Below are 7,242 nucleotides of genomic sequence, written 5' to 3' on the forward strand. Positions count from 1 at the left end.
TGCATCTATGTACTGTCATTACAGTAGCAAGGGGTGTGAGTGTCATCTGTGGGACACACAAGTATATAAGACCTGTACAGCACTGTTATCCATGTGCATTTGTTACATACAAGGGTAGTAACCCTGGTCACGTGCTGTCACATTGGCATGTAGTGTATCATGGTGGTACTACTGTTGGCAGTGCTTTCCCAGGCAAGAGTAGAGTGCTAAATGTAGTAATGACAACAAGCACACCTGCAGGCATAGCTTGACTCTGAGGCCTCACTGTTGTGTACCTGGTGTATGAGCTGTGTCACAGTATAAGTCCCCTACTGGTTAATGATCTAACATGTGGAATGTAACTGTAGACTACCGTCTGTACAGCACATGTCAGTGAGGGCTTCCAACATGTAGAAATGGCATACATATTTTTGTCAAATGTCTATTTGTCAACATATTCATCCTACTGCATAGCTACTTGCCAAGCTGATGTCTGTCAATCCCTGTACAGATGTGCAGATGGCAGGTGTCCAGCTTTGATATGTACAGGCAACCTATGCTTGACTGATACTGACATGTTTGTCCAGCTGTGTTATAACTAGCACATATAGGAGACAACACCCTCTACGCACCACTTGCCACGGGTACCTCCACTACACTACCACAGTCAACAGAACATGCTTAGGTACAGGTCTCCATCACAGAGACTAATCATGTGTTGTAAGACATGTTGCATACATGTCAACTGGATCACCTCAGTGGCCATTCACAGGAGGCACTCAGAGGACTGGCTGATGCATGTCACTCTCACCCTGAGGGTCACCATAGTGGTGTCTGTCGATAGATTGCCTGCTGGCACATGGTAGGTGGCATGATACCACTGTACACACATCCACTACACAAACCATCTCTCCATGGGCAATAGCCAGGTACACACCTATGACCACCTACAGCGATGCGCTCCAGTATTGACACATGTGTACATGTGCATTACGGAGGATAGCAGTGTCTGTGTGTTAGTACACCCATAGTTGGGAACACCATGAGAGCTTTCACAACCACCGTAACACCCATTGTCATAGAAAGATGTGGCTGCTGCTGTATCGGACATTACATGTACCCTGTTATACTCCTGTCCCTAATGGCGACATGAGCCTTGCAGTACCATCACAACAGTGTTGTACAAATGAGTTGATAGGCAAGGGATGCCCATTAAGTTCTGGCAAGTGTGTGTATGTTTGCATGTCTGTATATCTGTAGGGTACAGCATTCTGAGGCCACAAACTTTTATTACAGTATGCATTGCCACATAGTAGTATGGATAGTGTTGTTGCTGCCCATAGGTGACATGCAACACCCTACTATGCCTGTGGCATGTGCATTAGATGCATATCCCTGTAGTATCACTGTATGGTGACCACTGTCACCCTCAACCATACTGGTAACTGATACCACAATCCAGCCCAGTTATGCATGCGCTGTGTGCAGACTACCTGTAACACATTGGACACACTGACAAGTTAGTTTTCACCAACAGGCTGAGGTCTCTCGAATGTTTGTCTGCCTGTTATGTGTCTGTTGATGTGTATATGATGGTATGTCACACTATGTATTGTCCATATACAACCACTACATCCTCCATTATCATAATGTACATGTTTTGGGATGTTCTGCATGTAACATTTAACCTGGACCACACCTTGCCCTACACGCTGTCTGGTGTGTGCAATGAAAGCCACACACTTCAGTAGTACTACATACGTAGGTAGGGGTTTTGTCCCAGTATTGCCAAGTAAAATTGTGTGTGTATGTGGGTGGGTCTACATCAGGTTGCTGATTATACATGTCCCAGCAGGTCACCTATCCATGCAGCACAGGCAATAACTGTTATACAAACCTGTGACATGTGTTCAACTGTACCCCAGATATGTCACAGCCATGGTGTCACCACAGTGCCATACCCCTTGTGGAATATGACTGCAGACTATCCTCCTGCTGACACATGTACAGCTAAAACAGAAATGGATAGCATTATGAAGACCACAATCACCCACTGTTACTAACAGCTATAATGCATCACTGCTGGACAGCTACACTGCCTGACATGTATGCATTAAACATTACTCCTGACAACATGTTACACCGCAGTACACTGGGATACTGTAGTACAGTCACTGTGTGCATCAGAACCATATTAGCCTATCCTTGCATCAATGTTATGGATGACAGGGATGTGGCTCAGCTATCATTATATGCACAGGGTGTGCTGTTGGTTTGCCAGAGACCGAGGGTGGGCCACACTTTTGACACCATGTGTGTGGATGAGGGGTGTAATTAATTGAAATGGTAGAGGTGATGTGGTGTGTGTAGGTATGGGATTACCCTATATGTGTTCATACAGTGTGTGGGTATGCATGCACACAGTTCTGGCATGTGGCTGCCCTATATATGTGTTTTTTTGGACAGCTGCAGACCATACCTGGCAGGGTGTGCACTTTACTGCCTACGGCCATGGGCACATGGACTATGCCTGCCAGGAGTTCCATGGGCATGTCAAGGTACAGGCCTTGATGTGCTACTCGCCCCTGATGATGACAGATGTTCACTGGAACCAGGTCCCTCCTGGGACTAGCTAGGGCCATGTGCATGTGGCCTGCTGTGGTGTGGAAAGTGCCCCCCCTGCACTGCTGGGGCTGGTACTGCCACTACCAGAGTGCATTGGTGTCCTAGCATGTCCACATTGAATGCCAGCTGTTGGTGTTGCTGGTCTACTTTCATCCAGCCCTCACTGCAGTCCCACCACATGTTCAAGCACAGACACACCACTGTCAATGAGGCCCACCATCTCACCCAATCATCTATTAATGTTCTCGGTATAATTACGGAGGGCACCAGACAGTTCATGGAAGTTGTCACTTGCAGATGTGAGAACAGCCCTCTGCAGCCTTAGGGCCTGTCTAATGTACAGTTTCATATGTGCATTCGCCCCCATGACAGTCTAAAACATGTGCTTGGTGGTACCAGTTGTGGCGCTTCTGCCAAGGGGATGATGACCAGTGGCTCTACCATGAGCACCCTGGTACATCTGCCTATGTGGTGCCCTGCTGGACATCTGGACATGCCTGCTGTGACCAGACACAGTAGGCATAGATACCACACTCTCCTGTGCACTGCCACCAACCACCAACTTTCCCTCTGTTATGGCCACTGGTGATGGGGTATGTATAGGCACTGTAACTGTGTGCAGGGTTGGGGTGGCTAAGAGGGGGATTTCAAACGATGGTGCAGTTTCAGGCCCTGACAACCCTGCCTGTGCCTCAACAGTACTATCAACATGTGCGGTGGGACCCTGACCCACCTCACCACCTGTGGGGGAAAACAAGAAATGCACTTTAAGACCTGTACAGCAGTGCATAACAATACACACACACACACACACACACACACACACACACACACACACACACACACACACACACACACACATTCCACCTTAATACCTACCTATCCAGCATTTTACAGACAGTCCCACATTTATTCACATAAGTTCCCCTTCCTGCATCACACTTGGTAGCATACACTCATTAATACCACTCATTAACGTATCATTCCTCTAAATGCCTAGATGAGTGATTACAACACAAGACCTGTTACTCCATTACCTCCTTGACCTGAGTGGAGTAGGTTTTACATGGCCTTACTGCTGTCATTCAGTGTTCACCCTGTGTATGTCCAGACATTGTGAGTATGGCCCCTATATGTGAGGGGCTACTGCGTTCATTCCATAAGTCATGCACTGGAGTGCCATGTGTAAGTATTGCTCAGTACATGCCAGATCTGCAGTTCAATCAACCTATTATGTGACAACTGTAATATATGGATACACTCCCTGGTGTTGTGTAGTAATTCTCCAATGCATCATATTGCTGCATACTAGGGTTGTTGTTCACCTCTCTGCTGATTGCAATATTAAGGGTATACCTGGTGTCTATTTTCCCTCCCAATGCATGTTCCATGCTACAGACATTATTATACTATCAGCTCCTGTAATTACATGTCAGACAAGTATTCCTGGTGTCTCATGTGTCAATCCATGTACTGCAGGATCCCAAAGGGAAGTACTGCCATATGAACAATCCCACAATCACACATGTGCATACATGGACACCCACACAAACACACACACACATGCACACTCACATCCTACATGCATCAACCCCACTCCACTCCACCAGATTGCACTTACAGACAAAATAACCCCCTCACACACACACACACACACACACACACACACACACACACACACACACACACACACACACACACACACACACACACACACACACACACACAGGTGAGGTTCCACAAAGATAGTACACACTGTCCTCCCATTACCATCTGTCAACATACTTAACATATGGTACACAACAGCATGCAGTGCAGCTATAGTCAATCCAAGCTAGCAACAGTATACATGTGTGTGATGCATGGGCTGTGTTAGTAGGTGATGCCCCTTACATTGGAAAACACTGCACCTATGTACACAGTATTGCTGTGCACCTGTTCTGCACCCTACTATTTACTGTGCACCAAATCTCACAGGTGTACAACCCATTGCTGAATGTGTAGTACTGTGTCAGTTATGTCTGCACAAATGCTTACACCCCCTATGTTTTTCAGTGACACATACCTGGGATGATATGTGGACAGATGTCATTTGTGAATGCCTGATGTCTGATTTACAGATCTCAATATCAGCGGAGCATGTATGACCAATCCAGTACTATTACACTGATAACCGTCAGACCATACCATGGTTATGGGGAGTGTACACACCCTTACTGATATGATGCACTCTTCCTTGATTTGCCATGGGACCACATCACCCCATATATTAACAGTACATGAGCCTGATATGTGACATAAGTCCTGAACATTCACATGCAGTGTCTAAGAAATGTGTTAGGTGTGCGGATGCTGACCGCGATTCATACACTCTGTGTGTGCATATATGTCCACGCCCTCATCGTGATGGTTTGTTGCACCTATTGCTATGTGTACTACAGCAGTCACTCTTTCTGGCAGGGATATACTAGTATGGGCCACCTGCATTTGCCAGTGTACGGTCAGTCTGCCCTACACTTGTCCCTCAACTCTGCATGATTGCAAGGTCTACTCATGTGCACATCCCTTGGTGTTCACACACTGCCGCCACTATTGCTGTGGGGGTAGGGTTACATCTGCCAGAGTTCTTGAACCTGACTGTGTGCAGATACAGCCATTCTTAGCATCCTTAGGATCACTGTTGCAGTGCACTGATGTGTCATGCTGGCACACCCTCCCCACTTTCAGCTGTTTTGCAGATGCTTGACAAGTATGGCCTACACATGTGTGTCAGTTTGCAGTGTCCCATACACTGAACACCACATGGTACAGCCTAGTTCAAGATAATAATGTGGACCACAGTAATATGTTATGCCATAGTGTAGATCTGTAACAGTTGCCATTGCAATATTGGTATATACATTGTTGTTGCACTGTATAAGGGTGATGTTTCACACGTCCCTACTGTAGGCCATGTGTCCTCCCATTATGTTCATCCCTGTAGACACATTTAGCAATGACAAGATGTTAGTTATCTTGCAGGTGTTTGACATGCCCTTCTGATACCCCATCATGGTCACCACTGTGATGCAGTGCATTTAACAGCAACAATACATGAACATGTACAGCATGGATTATGGGTAGGTATGTTAGATTTATGCATGGAATATACCATATCCATTACATGCCCAGTGTACTGGCAAGCATCAACATAAACCATATTCACCAGCTACAGGCTGCTGCCTTGGTGGTATACCAGAGGAACCTACATAAGAGTGTGAGAGATGCAAAGTCAGTGGCCACAGCTGTAGCATTGCTACAGGGTTGGTGCAGCCTTACAGTAAATCAACAGTACAAGTCCACAATACTACCACGTATGCACATATGTTTATTACTACTATGCAGCAACAAACTATATATATATATATATATATATATATATATATATATATATATAAATAACAGGTCAGATGTGCATGATCTACCTGTACAGATGTGGATGAATACACAACAGTGGTCTACTGATGTGCCCTGTGGCCTTACCTGCATGCTCCTCAGCCAGTGTATGGTTAGCACCCACCGCCACAATGGTCTCTGCCAGTTGTTGGGTGTGCAGGCAGGCAGGTGCCATAAGGCTGGGGAGGAGCTCCTCAACATGTGTCGGGGGGGTATGGATGGCATGCCCCCCCCTTGTTGCAAGGTGATCCCCCCGGAGTGCAGCAGCACATTGACGGGCAATGCAAAGCAGGTCAGAACAATGATGCCGAACTTGCTCATAACTGCAGTTATGCAGGCCGACATTATTGACCCTGTGGTCTAGATCGTTCCACAGGACAGTCCACTCCTGCTGCTCATGTGCAGCCCTGCTGAGCAGGACAGGATAGTGCTGGATTAGGTAGTTCAACACAACTTCATTTTCTGCCGCTGAATAAACAGGTAGGCGGCCATGGGGCATCTTGCCTAAAAGACATAAAGATGGAAACAGGTCTGAGCAACTCATACAGCAAGATTACCATAGTTCTTAATACATATTTCTGTCACCCCTCACCACCACCACCACCCCACCATATCAGCGACAACAAACTGTTCACACAACTCAATAGGTATGGCTACAGCTTACCTACCAGTGAGACATATATTGTATTGTACCGCATTTGGTGCTATGTGTTTGTAGCCATGTTCCCAGTATGCACACTATCATTGCTGGCCTGTTATGGACTATTTCACCTGCATGCCATTGTCAGGGTCACTATGGTTCTATATATGCATGTGGTATGCTTGCTATGTGATTGCTGCACATCTGTCATTCTGTGTTATTGGGGATAGCAATGCATGCTGTTGGACATGTTCAGGAACTATGTAGATTATTACTACCCACATATGTTCTATAACAGTGACACAATGGCATGTTTAGGGAATAGTAGCTAGCAGAACCACCTCTCCAACCTCATCTGGCCATGTTACCAGGCAACATTGCATGTGGGACCCACCATGGGGCCTCCTCATCTACTGGTCCAGCACTTCCTTCAGGTGGAACCATCTCAGGGGATGTTGTTCCCCTCGAGGGCACAGACATGATCCTGTCATCCGAGGTCAGGTCCAGGGTCTGTTCCAAAGGGGGCTTCACAGACACTTGTGGGATGTGCTACAGCACCTTGA

This window comes from Protopterus annectens, chromosome 3.part1 (genome assembly GCF_019279795.1).
Source record: "Protopterus annectens isolate FY-2018-M chromosome 3.part1, PAN1.0, whole genome shotgun sequence".
NCBI classification, from domain to species: Eukaryota; Metazoa; Chordata; order Ceratodontiformes; family Protopteridae; genus Protopterus; species Protopterus annectens.